Source organism: Lissotriton helveticus, chromosome 10 (genome assembly GCF_964261635.1).
Source record: "Lissotriton helveticus chromosome 10, aLisHel1.1, whole genome shotgun sequence".
NCBI lineage: Eukaryota > Metazoa > Chordata > Amphibia > Caudata > Salamandridae > Lissotriton > Lissotriton helveticus.
In genome coordinates, this window is record NC_136071.1 from 95,285,863 (window position 1) to 95,307,798 (window position 21,936).

A 21,936-nucleotide genomic window follows, 5' to 3' on the forward strand; every position below is an offset into this window, starting at 1 on the left:
TGCGGGGTAATGCCCGCGTTGTTATGGATGTTTCCCCCTCTCTGATGAGGCCTAAATATGCCAAAATCAGTCTGGGGCACGTGCTTGTGTCCCATTCAGAGGGGACATAGTCTGGCATTTTGGGTTGGGTTCATTCTATTGAGCAAGACTAAACTGTATTGCAAATGGCCAGTCTCTGTCTAGAGTAGCATAGTATTGAAAAAAAAGATAAACTGTGATGTGGCTCCGAGTAATTTACAGAGGTCAGTGGTTCCCAGCACTCGGCACTGGCACTTAATTGTCAACACCGGCATTTATGACAGTCTGCTACATGATGGCGATGGTTGTCTAATTGAAAGATAAGCACAACAATAGTAGTTTATGAATTCGATATACATAAAAAATTACTAATACTTATCGCCCAATCACTCTTCTAGCTTTGGGGGCCTGGAATAGTCTGAATTGTCACACTTCTAGGAGTGTGAAGGTTAGTACTTGCGTTGGTGCTGTCATTGGCAACGCTGGCAGGGACAATGGGCTGTGCAACTCGCAGTGGCCTCCTGATGAGGGCCCTGGCACTTATGATTTTTACAAATTAAGCACTGCGAGAGGCTAAGATGAATTCCTCCATTCAACTCATTACCGTTCTGATTTCAACAGAGACAGGATTAATTGTTAACATACTTTAGCTGCAATCAGCTGAGAGGCTTGAGGAAGCCGCCAATCATTGGCCGCCACACTATGTTTAACGCAGTGGTGTGACGCACACACACACACACAGACTTACACAAACATACTTTCTCTCTGTCTTTCTCTTGCTCGACCCCGAACTACACAGCTCATCCATTGCCAATTTACTTTAAAGTTCGCTTTCTCGTGCCTTCTCCATTTTCCTCTCTTCGCTTTAGGGCCCACCACATAATAGTCGTTGTAACCAGCGTCGGATTGGTAACGCGGGCATTCGGGCAATGCCCGAGGGGCCGATGTCCGAGTTCCTGCTGTGGGCTGCTTTTTTGAGCAGTCTGGGGGCCGATTTGGGCGCTGTCTCTATTGTTCGAACACAGCCAGCGGCCCAGTGGGTGTCTGAGTGGCCTTTCTATAGGCAGATGGGCGCTCACGGGCAGAGGTATCACTTCCTTTGTATCACTGGCCTGTCCATTAACGTGTGCGCATACTGAGCGGGGGGCAGGGGGCCTGAGTAAAAGTGGCCTCACTTGTTACCAGGTGTGTTTTGCAGTGTAAACTAACGTGTGCATTTTCTTTTACCCCCGCTTTTTTTTTTTATAGGATTACGCCGAAGCAGTCATTTTGGGAACAGCATTATGCAAATGTGGGCCGATTTTTTTTTGGCGTGCCCGGGCCGATTTTCAATCCCAATCCAACCCTGGTTGTAACTGAGCTAAAGGGCCGTGTTACAGAAAGTGTCCCGTAGGAGCAACGGCATGTGCGCCCCCTCCTGCGCACTTTGGTACTACAGAGCCAGCTGCGCTGGCACACATGTCTCACCAGCGCTATCTCAAGAAGCATTTTTTTATTTCCATGGGGGCATAGCCGCATGCAAATGAGGGAATCTCTTTGCTTCTGCGCCCGCACCATATTATGGACGCCTGCCCAAAGGAGCTGTCAGGAGGTGCACTGTAAGTGCATCAGAAAAAGATGGAGAACTGTCAGTGCATCCCCTGATGGCAGCCCTCTGGAGGGGCGAAAACGGTCCCATGGACTCTCCAAACATCTCTTTGCAGGCGGGTGCAGTCACTCACTGCACCTGCTTGCAATGGGATCTCTCTCTCCTCTTAAAAGTGCAGGCGAGTTGCCGCCTGCACAGTGAAACACAGAGTGGCTTTGAAGCAGCCGCTCTGTATTTCACTTGAATGCGCTGCCCCCAGCACAGCACAAGTTCGCAGCTGCCCAGGGGGTAGCACACTTTCCCTGTTTGCACACGGCACGCCTATTTAAAGGTACACAATGGCGCAAACAGTAAAAGGGCGCCCTATGTGTAATAAGGGCCCAGGTCTGTCCTCAAGCCCTGGGTGCAGCTTGCATCATGTTGCTGCATCACAACTCATGCTGCAAATGCCCTGGCAGAGCGCCTGAGTCATGGCCTGACAGTCCCTCATACATGCCAACATGTTATAGCTGCCAAGAGGGAGATTCAGAAAAAAAATCAAGGGAATTTGTTTTCTCCATTGGCTTGCAAGGAAGCAGAAGCAATTTTAGGAGGGAAACAGCTAAAATAAAGCCTTTTGGGCTAAAAAAAAAAACAGGAGTCTCCCACATTAATCAGGTCTTTTGGCATTCATGGTCCCCGTGCTGCAACAGTGCTTTGTTACTTGTGGAACATGGTTAGTGCCAACCCGAATGCACGGGTATGCACACCTGACAGACAATGAGACCCCTCACTGATGGATTCATCTTCCATCCTTACAATGGTTCCACCGGCATCCAGCCAGTGGCATAACATAAGACGGTGGGACACCCTACAAATATGGTGAGGGCCCCTTGAGGCTCCCATATCTCACAGAAATGCATAGACCTTGGGTTGAATGTGGCCCCCTGCATGTGGCCTGTTTTAAGCCCCTGCATACTGGTCTAAGAAAGTAAAATCATACAGCATTAATTATAGATGCAGACTGGTCTCCAAACCCGCAAGTGACGGCTCTTACAATGGTGGCCAGCTATACCCTCCTAATGAAAGCTTTGGGTCCTGCCACTTATATTTTTTAACAAATTAACCTCTGGTTCTTCTGGGCACCAAATGGTTACTGCAGCTTCTTGGCTTGCCAGGTTTCGCATCCAAATGGCTGCATCGAATTGGCTACAGAGAGAATGGAAATGATAGGAAACCTTCGGAATTATTTGAGCTACTCCAATGGGACTAAGCGTGATAGGAAGATTTGCTGACCAGGATACCGAGGGCTGTGGTCAGGTTGATGCTCTTGTTAAGATCCATGAAAGATATCTCTGGTTCGTCATTGCGAAGGAAGGTTCTTTTCTTTTGATTTTCAAGAGGTGTTGCAAAGGCTTTGATAGGACAGTTGATTGGCTTGGAGACATTCAATGTTTCCACGTCAAGTCATGTTGTTGTAGCCTCTACACCTGTTGTCCAACTTGGCAGACCATTCTAAACCAGGGTTCTCCACAGTCGGTCCTGATCCATGCCAGATTTTTAAGATAACTACATTTTATGTAATGGGGATATGCTAAAAATCTGCCTCAAATCCGGCCCTCCTGAACCGACTTTAGAGAACCCTGTTCTAAACCATCAATTCTATTTTGACTTCTCTATACATTTTTGGATAAAGTACGGAAATTGAACTTTATATGGAACCCTGACCACCGTCTTAGCTTGTCGGCTATGATTACAGAATGTTGCTTCGGGCTACCTACGATCAGCAGAGCGGTTCAGTTTTTACCCCCCTTGCTGTGAATCTCATTAAACAGTGTCTCTTTGGAAGCCCTAGGACAGGGTTTTGTCGAATATATGTCTCGTTGCTTCTGGCTCAAGTTGTGGTACACAGAATATTTGAATTAATCTCAACCAGTGGTGATTGCTCCTGAAAGCAGCATTTTTCACAATTTTGGCTGACCTTTCGGCTTTGCCAATGGTTATCGTGGGTGGGTGTGGGGTTGGGGTGTGTGTGTGCGTGTGTGTATTAAAAGCACACATTGCATGCACCAGTATTTACTGTAGGGGACGTGCTCAAAGCTGTCGCTCACAGTTTGGTAAGCCAGTGGCTGAAGTGGGCTGACTTTGCCCTATGCTGTGTGGTGAGTGGAAACAAAATGTGAATGACAGTCCCACAGACCAATGGATGAAGAGGGCTGACTGAAAGCCCCTGTAAATATGTATGGTTATTTAAACAACATACCTTGGCTAATGCCAGACCAAATGAGGATTGGAAAAAGGAAAAGCATTGATCCTTACTGAAAATCCACATTAGAGGGCAGACAGCTATCAAGTCTGGGGGTTTACATTTGTCAAGCAATGGGCTGGGGAGAGATGAACGGTGCGCGTGAACTGGACAGAAAAGAGGCCGAGAGGATGAATGACCTTTGAACTTCACCAAGGAGCAGAAAGTAGTACCATGGGAGAGAATGATATAGAGGAGTGAGTGTGAGAGGAAGGGAGAGCAATACGGGAGAAGGCTTTTGCCAATCAAATCAGAGTCCCGCAATGAGTGGTGCGATGACAACCCTGGTGTCTGGTTTTTCGGAGCCTCGGGCAAAACAAAGTTACGCAGTTTGGGAGCTCCCTATCAACTAAGGTATTTTGTATGCCTTTTGTTGCAATCTGGCGCCTTCGTGTGGCCATCTGTGCCGGTGCTACAAGGCAGCTACCTCCAGTCTTGACAATCTATACTACTATTACAAAGCAAGAACTTTGGACCTCTGAGGCGGGTAAACTCAGGAACCACAACGCCAATCCACACGCCCGATACATCATTGTAATCGTCAGGGTGTGCAGATGGACATAGGCTATATAAATAAAAAAAATATACGTTATTTAAAAAATTGACAGTAAAAAAAAAAGTAGTCCCTTGCAAGTAGCGCCGGCCGCGACCTGCGTGGTGACATCAGGAGTGCGGGGAGGAGCGGCGTGCAGGAGCAGAAGAGGAGCGGCGGACATCAGCACGGGGAGGAGGGGCGGACAGGCTGGAAGGAGCGGTGAGGAGCGGCGGACAGGCGGGGAGGAGCGGGGGACAGGCGGTGAGGAGCGGCGGGGAGGAGCGGTGAGCGGCGGATGAGGTAGGTTATTTATTTAATTGGGGTAGAGTCAGTGCGGGTGTGGCAGAGTCAGCGCGGGTGTGGCAGAGTCAGCTAATAGTAGTATAGAATTATTAAGGAGCGGGGAGCGGCGTATGAGAACATGAGAACATTACAAGTGAGCAAAAATCCAAAGCAAACGTTACATTAAATGAAGCAAGCGGATGAGGTAGGTTATTTATTTATTTATTGATTAAGGAGCGGGGAGCGGCGGATGAGAACATGAGAACATTACAAGTGAGCAAAAAACAAAAGCAAACGTTACATTAAATGAAGCAGAAGCAAAAATGACAATCGTGAGCCAAAAAAATACAAGAGCTAGCAAACGGTGCATTACAAAAGTGACAATCGTGAGCGTAGCAAACGGTGCATTACAGGAGGAAAAACTGACGTGTGCAGGTTACAAAAGCATACAAAGTAAACATAGAGGTATAATACTGCAATATATGGAGGAAGGCTCCGGGGGACCCACAGACAACGTCGGGGCGGCGGGGGGCCTGAAGCGCAATTGCTCCCGGACAACGTCGGGACGGGCTGCTAGTCTATACTAATATAATAAAGAGAGAGCCCAAACCTTTGAGGCGGGTAATCTCAGGAACCACAGCACCAATCACAACACCCAATACAGCGTTGGAAAGAGCAGTTGAAGCAGAAGGACATAGGCTATGCAGACGCCCACCATATACATTTAAAAGGTAAAAGAACCGTGCCAGCAAAGTAGTCCCTTGTGGGTGTGTCTGCGTTGTGCTGTGGGCGTGTGCTGGGGCGTGACAAATGCTGGGGGCGTGTGGTACGTTCCGCCCTTAATGCCGTCTCATATCGTGTGCTAATCCCACCCTGCTCCCTTTAAATACCCCTGCACCCCATAATCATAACCCACCCTTACTCCTTAAAATACCCCAACTCCCTTAAACACTAACCCATCTTAACCCTATAAATATACCCTGTACCCCAAAACCCAAACCTATCCCTAAACCCTAAAAATACCCCTGTACCCCAAAACCCAAACCTAGCCCTGAACCCTATAAATACCCCTGTACCTCAAAACCCAAATCTACCACTGAAACCTAAAAATACCCCTGTACCCCAAAACCCAAACCTAGCCCTGAACCCTAAAAATACCACTGTACCCCAAAACCACCCCTGAACCCTAAAATACCCCTGTACCCCAAACCTAGCCCTGAACCCTTAAAATACCCCTGTACCCCAAAACCCAAACCTACCCCTGAACCCTAAAAATAACCCTGTACCCCAAAACCCAAACCTACCCCTGAACCCTAAAATACCCCTGTACCCCAAAACCCAAACCTAGCCCTGAACCCTAAAAATACCCCTGTACCGCAAACCTAGCCCTGAACCCTTAAAATACCCCTGTACCCCAAAACCCAAACCTACCCCTGAACCCTAAAAATACCCCTATACCCCAAAACCCAAACCTAGCCCAGAACCCTAAAACTACCCCTGTACCCCAAAACCCATACCTATCCCTAAACCCTAAAACTACCCCTGTACCCCATAACCCAAAACTATATCTGAACCCTTAAAATACCCAAACACCCCAAAACATATACCTCAGTACCCCAAAACATATACCCATACTTACCTTATCCAAACATTAAAAAAAAACATGCTTTTACCATTCATGCATTTACAACGAATTTCGTTGTAAATGTATGCGTGGTAAAAGCATATAAAATGTAATACCATGCGTTATAATGGCATTGCGGAGTCTTGGTACTTTCGTAATGAAAGTATGCGGAGTGATGGTATGCGGAAAGAAAGTTGCGGAATAACGGGTGTTTATCCTCCCCCGGTAAGTAAATTGGTGGCACGGCGGCCCACATCTCCAGCAACATACTCATATTTTTTCACCACCCATTTGAAAAATGCACAGGTCTCTCTCATTGATGGCCAGCACCGACATACACTTTTAGACACACCTCCCGCCACAAGTTCTCCAATTGCGAACTTTAGAGCTGGGGAGCTACGTTCGAATCTTGGCATCAGCTCAACATCCTGTGATTCCAGGCAAATCGCTTTGTCTCCCCGTGCCTACCACAAATGAATGTGTTCTTCTGTAATGTAAATTGAACTCATGCCATGTTGTCGAGTTCGCGCAATATAATATTGCAAGGAAAAATAAAGTAGGGAAACTCGGATTCACACACTACTGAACGCGCACTCTTAAGTGCATCAGCAGTGCACTGTGAATCGGAGCGTTTCACAGGCCTGTCACAGATAAGAAATGCTATCAAAACGAAATCCTACAAAACAATATACTACTGGCCGGCAGCAATTCATACCCGGACAACGTCGGGACGGACTGCTAGTTAAGGAATAAAGTCAGTCTTTGGTCTGAGACAAAATGAAACCCCTAAACAACAGAGCTATTATTAACCCTGAGTCACTGGTAAAGCAGGCAGAGACGACCAGCTTGTTCCCAACCCCTGGAATGAGTGATGTCAAAGTAAGCATGAAGCCAACTCCGTGCTGCATGGGAAGCAGGCACCAGGAAAGAACGCGCTCACAGCCAAGCCATGACAGAGCCTCGCGCGGTCATACATCCTGGGCTTGGAGCGCGTCCCCTTCTTCAGTTTCCATATTTGGCTCTTTGGTGTTACAGTCTGACGTCAGCTGGGACCCGGCCGCAGGGAGGCGTTAGCAGGCAGATGGGGACTGAGCACAGGTTTAACCAACACTGAAGTTTAAGTGTTCATCCTGCGGGTGGGAGGGGGGCAGAGCCCCGTCGGATTAGGGGTCCCTCTCCTCACCTCAGGCTGCCTCAATGTTGTGGCGTCATAATATATCGCATTTTACCTCACTGGAGGCAAGACCCTCACCCGGCTTCAAGAGTGGGGCATCTCTCAGCTCCCCGTGACAGGCAAGCGGCCTCCTCTCACTGGAGATGGGCTCTGTTACTGAAGCTGGCCCCTGCCCTGTCTCTGGAGCCGGCACCCCTTCACTACTGGAGCTGGGTCTCTCTCACTGGAGTGCCCCAATTTACTGAAGGTGAGTCCTTCTAACTGGAGCCTGGCCCTGTTACTGGAGCTGGGCCCTGTTACTGGAGCTGGGCCCTGTTACTGGAGCTAGGCCCCAATACCTGGAGCTGGGCCCCAATAACTGGAGCTGGGCCTCAATACCTGGAGCCTGACCCTGTTACTAGAGCTGGGCCCCAATCCCTAGAGCCTGGCCCTGTTCCTGTAGCTGGGCCCCGATCCCTGGAGCTGGGCCCTGATCCCTGGAGCCCGGCCCTGTTACTAGAGCTCGTCCCAAATCCCTTGAGCCCGGTCCTGTTACTAGAGCTAGGCCCATATCCCTGGAGCCCGGCCCTGTTACTAGAGCTAGGCCCAAATCCCTGGAGCCTGACCCTGATCCCTGGAGCCTCGCCTTGTTATTGGAGCTAGGCTCCATTCCCTGGGGCCTGACCCTGTTACTAAAGCTGGCCCCCAAGCCCTGGAGCCTGGCCCTGTTACTGTAGCTGGGCCCCAATCCCTGGAGCCTGACCCTGTAACTGTAGCTGGGCCCCAATCCCTGGAGCCTGGCCCTGTTCCTGTAGCTGGGCCCCAATCCCTGGAGCCTGGCCCTACTACGGGAGCTGAGGCCCAATACCTGGAGCTGGGCCCCAATACCTGGAGCTGAGCCCCAATACCTGGAGCTGGGCCCCAATACCTGGAGCTGAGCCCCAATATCTAGAGCTGGGCTTTGATCCCTGGAGCCTGGCCCTCTCTGGAGCTGGGCCCCGATCCCCGAAGCCCAGCCCTCTCTGGAGCTGGGCCCCAATCCCTGGAGTTAGGCCCTACTTGCTGGAGCTCTCTTTATGGATTGGGCACCCTCTCAATGGACCGGGCTCCATCTCACTGCAGCCCCACTACCCCACCTAACTGGATCTTGGCCCTGTCATCAGAGAGCCCCCCATTACTGAAGCTATGCCGCTCTCACTGGAGGTGGGTCTGTCTAACTGGATCCAGGCCCGCTCTGGAGCTCGATCACTGATGCTTCAGCTAGGTCACACTCTCTGGACCTCGGCCCCATATATAGATAGATAGATAGATAGATAGATAGATAGATAGATAGATAGATAGATAGATAGATAGATAGATAGATAGATAGATAGATAGATAGATAGATAGATAGATAGATAGAGAGAAGGATGGATAATGGATGGTTGGATGGATAGATGGATGGGTGAAGGGTTCTAACCTTACGCAGGATTCCCCTCACATCTGAAGGTACGTCCTTCCTGTTTGAAAGCGGCTCTAACCCTGCCGCTCGGTGCCTCTTTTTGAGCTGAATTCCTATCTCTGGAGCCAGCCCCTTCATGCTTGAACTAGGGTCCATATTCTCTGCCACATCGCTCCTCACACTTAGGCAGGGCTCCTTCCCCTGAGCCTCTGTTCCTCACACATGGGATGAGTTCTTTGTGGGCTGAATTCCTCTCTTCAGAGCCAGTCCCTCATTCTTGAACTTGTCTTCTCTCTGCAGTTCTATCCCTCATACTTGGGATCTTTTCCCCTCCGGCTTGAGATGGGTCTCAGTCACTGAAGCCTGGTCTTTCACACTTGAACTGGGACCCGCTCTCTGGAGCTCTGCCCCTCGCATGTGAGCTGGGTTCCTCGCATACTTTGACGGGATACCTGTCTAGAGCTGGGTCCCTCATGCTTGAACTTGGGTCCTCTACCCCTCATACTTGGGCTCTTTTCATCTCAGGCTTCAGCTCGGTATCAGACAGTGAAGCTTACTCCCTCACACCCTCTGTCCCTCACATGAGGCCTGGGTTCCTCTCATACTTGGACTGGATTGCTCCCTTCAGAGCTAGGTCCCTCATGCTTGAATTAGAGTCCGTTCTCTGGACCTCTGCCCTCATACGTGGGCTCTTTTCCTTTCAGCCTTCAGCTGGGTCTTGGCGACTGAATCCTGGTCCCTCACACCATCTGGAGTCTAACCCTCACACTTGGGCTGCGTTCCTCTCATACCTGTACTGGATTCCTCTCACCAGAGGTAGACCTCTCGTGCTTACGGTCCTTTATCTGAAGCGCTACCATACCTACTTGACTCTTTCTCCTCAGGCTTGAGCTGGGCCTCAGTCACCGAATCTTGGTCCCTCAACGCTAGAACTGGGCCCGCTCTCCAAAACTTTGTCCCTCACACATGGGCTGAATTTCCCTCACACTGGAGTTCAAGGCTTCTCTCTCGAGACTGATTCCTCACTGGATTCCAGTCTCTGAAGCTCTGTCCACCACATTTAGGCTTGGTTCTTAACATACTTTTGACTGGATTCCTCTGCCTAGACCTCGGCCCCTCATGCTTGAATAGGCCCATCTCTCTGGATCTCTGTTCCTCACAATGGTTTGGACTGGATTCCTCTCACGCTCTGCAGTTGGTCTCTCTCGGAAGATTGGGAGCTGTCTCTCACATTCACAGAGTCTCTCTCTTCTCTCTCTCTCTCTCTCTCTCTCTCAGAGTTGGGCCTGGCCATCCCTCTGGAGCCAAGCCGCTCACACTTGGGCCCTCACTCCCTGCAGCAGCTGGCGCGCCTCCTCCTCCGCGAGGAGACGCTTCTCTCAGCGGAGGAGCCGTTTCCCCCATTACTGTTTTGTCAGGGCTCCAGCTACCAGAAGGGTCTGCGCAGAAAGCATCCAGTTCTTTCTGTTGTTTTTCCCCCCTGACTGGAAACAGATTGTGCTACGGGATGACATAATGCGTGATGACATCAGTCCTGGCGCGCGCGCACCGGATGGGGCTGGTTAACGCTTTGAGAGGCTTGTTGTACAGAAGGCCAGGGTGTGCCGTGCGTGCCACGGAGGCGCGCGCCTCCCGGAAACAGCGGGGACAAGGGCACGATTTAATCGGTCATCAAACTTCTGAAAGTCCCGCCCTTTTGAGCGCTTCTTGACCTGGGCCTGTCAAGCATGTGCGCTGGCAGGCAGGAGGGAGGCAAAGCCTATGCAAATGGCTTAAGGGATGGATGGGAAAATGGAGGAATGTGACAGGGGGGAGACGTGTTCTACTGGGTAGAGTGCCAGCGTAAGCCATGTCTGTACTTTTTATATTTATTCAATTTATGAATTTTATATTTAGCTAGACCCTAAGGTATTAGAGCGCTTTACAAGAGAAGTAATAGGTGTAATCAAGGTTGACAGAAAAAAAGAACAACAGTGAAGCATTATATAACTAAATCAAAAAGTAACACATAGTACAGCATTAATATTTTGTACATGCTTTTTCCCACAGTTAGTCACGCTCCATTCTCTAATGTCCCTGCCGTGGCCCAGGTAATGCCTATAGACTGGTATGTCTGTCCAGTGTCCTCACTAAGCACATGGCATGAAGAGTGCACAATTTACAGTATACATGTGTGTCTGCCGTAACTAGTACAAGTTGCAACTAGTGAAGTGCTTGCACTAAGCCCTGCCAGTCATTGGGCGACAGGGCTTAGCGCAGGCCTCTGTAACCACAGCACAGCAGTGGGCCCCCAACATTATAAGAGGCCAGCAGGCCTCTACGGGCCACCCATGCAACACAAGGCCAATCAATATCTGTGAGATATGTGCAAGGACAGGCTGAAGAAAAAAAAGCCCTGGCAAAAATGCTAGTCCAGCTCCCTTCCTCCTTGCTCCCTCATCTCTCGCCTCACTATCTCTCTCTGTCATCTCTCAATCTCTTGAAACCCGTCCCACGCCACTTACCTGCTGTGATTTCCTACGGAACTGGAGAAAGTGACGGAGGTGCCAAATGGGCACTCCAGGCCTGAAAATGGGGGACTCAGGTGGGCCAACAAAGCAAACACAAGGAGTTGATGGACGGAGCGCTGAAACTTTTCAGACAGAGTTCTGGGTTGAATCCATCATTGTTATTTAGCTCATTTCACCACCCCAGTTCAGACCCAGCTGTATGCAAATCAGTCTTGACCCTGTGCCTCACGGGGACAGTCCCTGTGTTTGCTGTGTGGACTCATCACGTTCAGCAGGGACGTCAAGCCCTTACATTCGGCCTGATTTGGGAGGTATTTCCAGCCTTAAAACTATGTTTATAGCCCAAAGGACTCAATTTACCACTGCCAGGAACTCACAAAAGGATTCTTGGCAGGTGTAAGCCCCTCAGTACTAGACTTGTTTCTTTTCTATTGATACGTAACACACACACGAGGATGTTTTCCTAGATGTACACTAGAGACAGCACTATCCTTGATAACGATGAAGTGGTCCCTGAAACCCATATAAAAAGGATTTGATGTGTGTTCCATACCAAGGGATTTTTCTATAATATGAGGTGTAAATAGATTTACTACTGCAATGAGTGTGGAAAATGGAGCAGTTGAAAATCCCATACAATGGGTGGGAAGGGTTACAGTTTCGGGCACAGTTTGCCATGCACGTTTGTTCATGCTCACACACATCAACATTTTTGGACATTCACAAACTCGAATCCCATCCTTTCCCACCTAGAAATTATCAGAAATGTGCTCCAGCTATGGGCTGGAGTAACTCTTCTTCCAAGATGGAAATGGGAGCAAATCTGTTCTCAGTTTTGAAACGTCAGCAGGAGAAGGGCATTCTCCATTGAGAATTTTTTTTTCTCATGGAGAAAAATAAAAACAACTATCAGGTTTTGAAAAGCAGGCTGTATTTTGTTATAGGCTTAATGATGGAATGCAAAACACTGTGTCACTGAGAATACTACAGAGTGTTCCAGGCTGTGTCAGTTGAACCCTGGCTGCCGTGCGGAGACCCCTCTGATAAACTGCTGCCTAAATAAACTACTTTTACACTGTTAGCCCTTTTCCTTATGAAAATTTGCGGCCCATAAAGCAGTAGCTGATGAATCAAAGTCCAGAACCGCGAGTAGTCAGTCGAATCCGTACATTTAAATAATGTGAAACACATTAGACTCCACAATGAAGACAGAAATGGATACGTTTCAAACCATAAAGGTTTATTAAGAAGTTAAATTATCTACAGATTCGAAATCATCAAATTAGTGTCAATAATAATACATGAATGCATTGGTCAATATAAAGCTGAAAATAGTCATATAAGAGGACAAAATATAAAGTTTTCCCAAAAGCAACAATTAAGTAAATCTGTTCTTCATAAAGAGATCACCTTAAGCTGTCTCATAAGTTTACAAAGCAAGTTTACAAAGCATGTCTTGTCTACAGTGCACTAGCTTAAATCCTACAATTCTAGCATTTGCTCATATTCCCACAAAACACCCCAATTAGGTTAAACCATAAAGGTACAATCTAGAGCTCGTAGGTTCTAATGATCCTTCACAATGCAAACTGTCTAAGCATCCTTCAAACTTACAGTTATCTGCAAGAATAGAATATACCTTGGGCCAGCGTGTACTATGCAGGCACACTGTTGCAATCAATTAGAATATTCCACAGTTATCACATAAAAGAAAGCATTTTGCATGGGACGGAAAGCAAAGACACCTTGCTTTTGTTAATATGGATTTCAGCTTCTCCTAGAAATTAAATACACATGTGGTATGAAGCAATATGGCTGCCGGTTCTCAGACATTCTAAACAAAGGCCTAAATTACCTGTGGTAAAATTAAATATGAATAATACACAGCTAATACTATTGGCATTTTTACACATTAATGTCGATAAAATACAAAAACATTTTAATATGAAAAAATCCTCTCACTAAGGAGTTTCAACTCCGTTACTTCAATTTGGCGATTATTCGCAAGCCACATTAAGACAACTACAGCGGACTGGTGTTGACGGACCTGGCAGAAGCACAGGATCAAATGGGACTTCAATGGAACAGCACACTGGGGGATACAAAGAGTGTGTTCTCTGAGAAATTAGATTTGTCTGGAGCAGATGCCCAGGTACTATCTTTGTGCCCAGTTTTTACTGCACCTAGGCCCAAAACAACACCCATACATTCAGAGGAGCGCAGAGTGCGAGCAGCCACCGTCAGCTCGAAGATTAGACCATGTGGCAATTGAAGGTGGAAGTGTGAGCAAAATAAAACATTAGTCACCAGCACATGCCATTCTCTTTAGAAGCGAACATAATAAATCACAGATGTAAAGTGAACAGAAGGAGGCACCTGAACTCTTTCTGTGCCTTTCTCCTGACTTTTTTTAATCATGCCATCACATCTGAGGACCCAATACGTTGAATTTTTGGCGACATTTTCTTCAGTTTTAGCTGCGTGTGCTGCCCTGCGCTACCTAACATGCATGCAGAGTATATTGTGCAGGTTTGCTTGAAAGGCCACTGTTTTTCTGTTTTCTGGCAGTGTTACTTTTCATCGATCTTCACTTTATTGCCACCTAGTGCTTGGTGTGGACAGGCATCTAAAGCAATTTAAGTCTTTACAATTCCAACAACAGGAACCAAAGAGAAATAAAGAAAAAATATATGTGTGTGTGTCTAGGTTTACCTTCATACTCGCTTTTCTCTCATACAAATCTTCCATCCAATTTTGAGTCATGGATGAATCATTAAGGACTGATACAACCACCACTGTTTCTAGCCTCATACAACCACCACCCTTTCTAGCCTTGCCTGGGTCTCCTCCCATAGTTTGGGAGTAGGAGATAGAGTTATTTGAGAACTACTTGATACTGCTTGATAGGCAAGAATTTAGTCCCACCAGGAAGTGGGCCTTAATGATTAGAGCTGCTGGAAAAGAGGAAAAATACATCTTTAAATTGTTTGCCAGATGCCAAAGATCAGCATGGGCAAGACACTGTGGATGTGTTAATTGGAGCAAACAATTGTGCTAAAGAAGGAAGCCATTTTGGTGAGGCATGAGGCGAGAAAGATACCCATAGATACGAGATATGAAATTAAAGCCATCTTAAAAGACATGATTAGGGATGGAATAATTGAACCTTTTGAAATGGCAGAATGGATTTCACTAGTCGTTGTCATGAAGAATCCTGATGGAAGTTGAGATTTTGTGTAGATCCAAGGAATCTAAACCAAAACATTGTAATTGCCAGCTTCCCATTACCGAATATTAGTGAAATGGTATCTATGCTAAATGGTAATAAGTATTTTTTTACATTAGATTTGAAATGTGCCTATCACTAGATCAAATCGCATGAGGACCCCTTGCCTTTTACTGGCTTCATCAGTGCGCCTGTGGTGTTCCAGTTTACATGCTTAACATTTGGGCTGGCATTTGCAGCCAGTGTGTTTCAGAGAATGATAATTCATATTTTCGGGAATCAGAGCCACATTCGGTGTTTTTAAGACAACATACAATTATTTGCTAAGACAGTGGAGGAGCACAATTTGGCAGGGAGGGAGATTCTGATCAATTTGGGAAAGGCAGGATTTAAGGAAGGAAAAATATAAGTCCTTGGTAGAAGAAATTGGGTATTTGGGCTATACTATTTCAGTTCGAGAATTATGTCCAAATTCTGATTTGTTGAAGGCAATCAAAGAAGTTCCAGCTCCACAGGATAATGATCAGATGCAGTTATTTGTGGGTCCAAGGTGGTATTATTCGAAATTTGTCCACAATTTTGCTGAAAAAACAGAAACTTTGAAAATGTTGTTATGGAAGTGGGGCATTTGTTTGTACATATGTACAACAGAATGCCTTCAAAGTGGTGACAAAATAAATTGTGAAGGCTAAGATTCCTTCCCCCATTTGATATAAAAAGAAGCATGCAGTATATGCAAGTGCATGTGGAATTGGGGCAATCATATCACAGCTGTGTGATAGCAAAGAGAGATCCGTTTCCATTGCTGCGTGTTCATAGATTGCAAGAGCTAGGAATGTAGTGGTCCATGAGAGGGAGGCGTTGGTGGCAGCATGGGCCTATGAGCACTTTCACATTTTTATTTGTAAAAGTAACATTGAAGATGGATCACAAACCATTGTTGAAAGTTCTGTTAACTGGTGGCAAATTGAAAGTATCAGTAAAAGGAGTTGGCCTAATGGCTAGGGCGGTCGACCTCGAATCTGGGGAACTGGGTTTGTGTCTCGGCAATGACGCTGAACATCCTGTGATTCTGAGAAAATCACTTAATCTCCCTGTGCCTAACAAAAATGAATGTGTCCTCATGTAATGCAACTGGTGCTATGTAAAGCGCTCTAATACCCGATTCGGGTCACGTTCGCGCTATATAAAACTCTGTAACAATAACCAGATTAGTGAGATTGGCAGCAAGACAGCAGGGAGGCAATTATAAATTGAAGTATATCCCGGGTGGAAAAAGAAGCAGGCAGGCTGCTTATAGAGGTTGCTGATTACAGTGGGTAACAGTAAAGATTTGTTGGGAGAGTCAGGAGGTAGTGATTGCATCCGAGATTTGTGAAGATATGCCAAGATGCAAGACTTTCCTGACCTACTAGATGCTTCAGTACACAGCATTCGAAAGTTTATTTTCTTGCAGTCAAGTATAGTCACTCACCTGTTTGTGACATGTTCTTCAAGCCTTGATGAGGTCATTAGTAAATTCCATGATTATAAAACATGTATTGGCAGTCTAGAACAGACTATATGGAATACTTGCATAAAAATACGTTTTTTGCAACGGACCGCTGATGACCTTTTGGGGAATTTTTTGCAGTGTTTGCAACTGCAGTTGTCACATTGTGTTTGGCTATACTAGATACATGGGTTATTTATCAAAGAGGAAACAGACACTTGTAACACTCAGGCCATGGGTTATATAAGTTTAGAGTAACCTCAAGAACCCAATGCAAATGTGGTAGGTGCGGTATATTTGATTCGTCCGCCCCGCATATGGGTAGTTGGCCGTTATCATTGGTTACTCCAAGTTAGTGATGTTGCCAGCCTCAACCCGAGGCACCTCTGGCCTGTTGTGCAGTGTCCAGACTTGACGTTTGTGTAATAAGTGTTTCCAACTACTTTGATCTAGTAACTCGATCAATTGAGTAGTATCAGATTATTTTTAACAATCTGAAAATCACATTAATAAATAAAATCAATCAAGGTGATTTTTCAGTTTTTAAACCTTCTTTCCTTTTTTTGAGATTCTAATTTGACACACTCCTTTTTTCTTTCTCTGGACACTGCACAACAGGCCAGAGGTGCCTCGGGTTGAGGCTGGCAACATCACTAACTTGGAGTAACCAATGATAACGGCCAACTACCCATATGCGGACGAATCAAATATACCGCACCTACCACATTTGCATTGGGTTCTTGAGGTTACTCTAAACTTATATAACCCATGGCCTGAGTGTTACAAGTGTCTGTTTCCTCTTTGATAAATAACCTACTTACCCTGGGGAATGAAACAGACCTTCCAATCCCTAGTCCCTCCCTATTGATTAACTTATACTAGATACATGTAACAACTTGTGCAGTGCTCACAGACGGCATGTTTGCCGTCACTAATTACAGGATACAACTATTGCACTGTTTACAGTCTTTATCGCTCTGCTTACACTGAACAGAAAAAAGGGTATATAGGAAAAGATAAGGAAATTACAATTATTACAATTAATTGAAAGCAAGAGGCCCTGTCTCTGTAGCTTGCAGGCTTCCAGAACTCATGTAATGTAGAAAATCCACCTGGGAAGCTGAGGCTGGTGCATACTCTGGCCAAATGCATAAATATTTTATGGATAGACCTTCACAACAGACTGAGGAATGGGACAAACCAAAGATGCCTTAAAATAATATTTGTATCACTTTCTTGCAGCATCCGCTAAGCATATAACTGGACTGGGAGTGCCTGGAGACAATTGCAGTCAAACATGCCCTCAACATAAAGACAAAGCCTTGAAGAGCAAGCTCCAAACCGATGAAGGCAAAGCCATTCTTGGGTGGAATGGTGTTAGGCCCAGTAAACAAAATTACCTTTGTACTTAGGGCCAAATAGATATTGTCTTCACTGGCCACTGATTGCCCCTTTTTGCAGAGAGGCTCAGCCCTATTCTATTAGTAGCCAGGCTGAAAAAATCAATAGTTGTGTACTTTTTTGTCTGTATTTTCCCTCAAAGCAGTGCTTTCATACAAGATTTGCTTTTGGGGATAAAAGTGCTGGGAAGTGATCCATATTTGTTATCACTTAAATGATTCATGAAGATACTCCCATCCCCCGGAAAGCGTGGGTACTTTTTCAGGAATCAGTTGGCAAACGCCCCCCACCGCTGAGGGGAAAAGAAAAAGGTGGCAGGCAAAATGCACAATTTTTGGGTAGATTACTCCCCACCTCTAAAAGTGTCGCTTAATATTTCTTTTCTTGAGAGTGCCTCATCTGGACAGGTCTCTAAGAAATTGATCCCACTGTTTGAGTTATAGCTTTGAAAAAACACAACCAAAAAAGCCCCTGGTAGTCGAAGGATCTCCTTGACAGTCAATGCAAGATCACAGGGACTTTTCTTTCGTCTATCTTTGCCTGCTCGTCTTTGTAGCTCTTATACAGCTTGTCTTTTTCCATTGAGTTGGATTAGCAAGCATACTACAGGAGCTTCCTTTGAAGATGAGTTAATATCAGAAATGCTCTGGAGAAAGGATGAGGATGGAAAAGGTTCTCAAGACCCAATCTTATGGTACTTCACCTCAGTCTTCAACAGTTGTGTTACCATGATATAACACATTTGGATTCAGCTTGAACAGATCGATCCACAGCTGGATTTCTGCAGACTTTCAAGTCATCATGATCCGGAACTGTTACAAAAACGCATGATCCCAGCGCGCCCTTGTATAGGGAAAACTGTAATCCTATTGGGGCATTTTCTAATGTAAAAACGCTCCAGTGATAGGCTGTCCCTAAATGCCATTGATTTGCATGTGGTGACTTCAGGTGTTTTTTAAATCCTTATAAGAACTCTATAAAATATGTGGACATAAACGTATGAATTGTAAATATACTCTCTTCCAAGTGTGACTGGAGGTTCTGACATTTTCTTGCTTTAGTCTGTCAGACAGAAAGTTTTAAAAAGAATTTCTAATCATATGCACAATACGCTCAAACAAATTGCTTATTGCTTTTGTTCTACAAATGGCCCTCTAACTCAGGTAATTAGAATCTCAAGCAACGCAGTCCTACCCCAGTGCAAGAAAAAAACACTTGGGCTCCTGACGACCAGTTGTCTACTTTTCATAATTCTGGGCATTTTTCCCCATGTCATTGTATTCTGCCTTACATGTGTACCACCCCTTGGCTACAAAAAGTAACTACTCGAAAAGCTTTTTCTTCAAAGATCCATAAAAAGCCTACCGTGGTAGAGTCCTACACCCAATGTAATCCATAAAAAGCCTACCGTGGTAGAGTCCTACACCCAATGTAATCCATAAAAAGCCTACCGTGGTAGAGTCCTACACCCAATGTAATCCATAAAAAGCCTACCATGGTAGAGTCCTACACCCAATGTAATCCATAAAAAAAGCCTACCATGGTAGAGTCCTACACCCAATGTAATCCGCTCCTGGCGGGTCGATGGGGAAGGAGAACTGGAAGGGTCTTGCAGGAGATCAAATTTGGGTGGTTTATTTTGATTTCAGGTGTTCACTGCAGTTCCATGAAGGCTGGGCACATGCCAGAATGCAGGGATAACCATTTAATTTAAAGTGAATTTAAATTAAACTTATTTACACAAACATTGATTACCCTATAAATCAGGGTGAAATTGGTCCTGGAGTTCTTATATTCCTTTCTGGTGGGCATCTGGCATGGACTATTCCTACTGGAGTGGACTAAGTTTGATTTGCCCAAGGTTAGTCTAGATGAACACAGTGGTTGAAAAACAATGGAGTGGAATGCAGCTTGAATGATTGCCGGAAGCTGAGATAACTTCAAGCATTCCTTCCATCACTTTGTTGTTTGCTTCAGTATCCTCAAAACCTGGCATGGATCTTCTCCAAGCCCCCTTAGATGCCCCACTAGACCTGCATTAGACAGGCCTCCTTAAGTTTCTCCTCAAGAAATGAGGACAGGTTCATGAAAGTCCTTGCTGCCCTAGTTCATGTTACACATTCTGCATTTCAGAGACTGCCGAAAAGTGTTTACCGTGATGTGGAAAAGTAAATTTTGCCATGTTCTGTGTCCCTACGTATCATCCATCATATGTTATGTGTGCATGATTAAATATGCATATGCATTCCCCATGTCCGATTAATGACGCAATTATAGTTGTGTCCATCTCTAGTATGCCAGTTTCCAGTCCTCGTGAATACTACGAATATCAGGCCTATGTAAAGCCACGTTGCCACGTTTCTCAGTGTGCACGTTATTCCATTATAAAGTCCCCGTTTCTAGGCCTCAAAAGGGCCCGGACACCAGATTCAGCTCCTGTCTCCTGAAGCCTCGCTGAGGAGGGATGCAGCCCCCACCTGTATCCTCGACCCTTCACTTACTTCCTGCCTCTCAGTGCCCGGTGCAGCCTGGCTCTGCCTCTGAGTCTGCCAAGACTATGTTATGATTCCAGTTATCAGTTCAGTCCTCCTTCTCTGCATTCCTAAGCTACTGAATCGCATCAATAGTTTCCGTCATTGTCTAGCCTTCACGTCTCCACGTTAGAGAAATACTGCATTTAATGGTCATTTCATATTCTTCATCACGCACTACATGTAGAATAATGCATGGTCCAGTCTTAGAATCAAGTCAGCCTTTCCCCTCCTGACTTCTAGTTCCTATCAACATGTTCCCTAAACATCAGATACTAGATAGGGTTTAGGTACATGTTGCGCTGACTCTCCAGACTTCAGTCTCTGCTCCTAGCACAGAGTTCATAGCCCCCAGCTTCTCCTAGTAACACGTCATTGCTAGTTTGCGCGCACCATCAGGTTAGAGGTCCCGGCTCCTTAGGTAGCCCCCTCCATGGTTTCCGCCCCATTCATGACATATTCTGTTACGTTTGCATCACATGTCTATGTATACGCCCTGTTACACCTTCTTCTCACCCTTATCTTTCGCGACTGCTACGCGTCACGCCTTCTGCTCCACCCACTGCTACACCTACTGCAATGTAATGCTATGTGTTTGCGTTATGTATATATGCTCATGTATTGTTATTAAAAGCCAGCGCGCTCATCCCAGATCCAGCCCCAGCAGCTGCTGGGCCCTGCCATCCTATTCCTATGCAGGTTGTCCTGTTCCTGTCCTTATGCTGTATTAAACCTGCAAAACTCCTACTACCTCGAATCTTGACTCTTATTTATTGAGCTATCTGTTATGATATATGTCTAGTCAAAAAGAGAGGTATTATTTATTTATTTACCACATAATGGCGCCCGAATAGGGACTTGCCCTTTCCCCACGCGTCGGTGAAGCCACGCCGACCCCCTGACCCTCTGCAGTCGTGACGGAACTCTTCTGCGCAGTGGCAGATATTTCTGCTCAAGTATCCCTCAGGCCCACGGAGGAGACGGAGGAGGCGGTCCAGCATCCAGACGAGACGGTGGAGGAACGCGGCGAGTCCCGACCAGAGCCCAAGCCAAGAGTCCAAGGTCCGAGGTATCCGGAGGTCCACCCGTAACTGAAGTCCGAAGTCCGAAGTTCGTCGTCCGTCGTCGTAGCAGTCCAGTCCAGTCTGAGGCCTTCCGTTCTTGCTGCCCGGTGAGTACCGTTACTGGGGTGGTATCTAGACAGGGTCAATTTAATTGACTCTGGTCTGTGGGTTGGTGGTACACAGTCCCACAAACGAAGTGTCCACGTCGGTGGATGCGGGTCCTGACGTGTCTCTTTATGAGACCGGTAAGTTTCGTACTGTTTCAGCAGTGCATCTAGTTTCTGTTCTAGTCAGTTTCTGTTCTCGAGAAAATTTATGTGTTCTGTTCTCAGTATTTCCAGGTAGTATTCTGTTCGAACTGTTATTTTAAATGTTTTTCATGTATTTCAATGTCGTGGTATGAATGGGGAATAAGTATCGTGTTCATTGTGTATTGTATTGTGTCTAGATTACAGTTCAGTCATGCCCATATTTTCCAAGTTACGTCAGTTAAAAACTAGAAAGGGTCTGCTGGAAGCAGCAGTTCCCGTCCCGCCCAGGGACAGTCCAGGTCACTTTATGTATCAGAAACATGGCATAAGTGCCATATTGTATCTAGATTTATGGGTAGAGTATACCAAACAGTTAGAAGAAAAGTACAGATGGCCCGTATCGGGTACATGGGATGCCGAATGCATCATGCGAGTAGAAGAAGCATTATGGAAAAAGAAAGCCAGACAGTCACAGAAAGATGCCATCGAGTTATGGCGCAAAGAAGCTCATAAAAGAACTGAAAAAGAAATCAGAA

General features: G+C 46.1%; 1 protein-coding gene across 1 annotated transcript in view; it reads left to right on the forward strand.

Moving 5' to 3' along the window:
• Positions 1-21,936, forward strand: part of PKD1 (polycystin 1, transient receptor potential channel interacting) — a 464,326-nt gene that overhangs the window by 156,013 nt on the left and 286,377 nt on the right. The window lies entirely within an intron of this gene.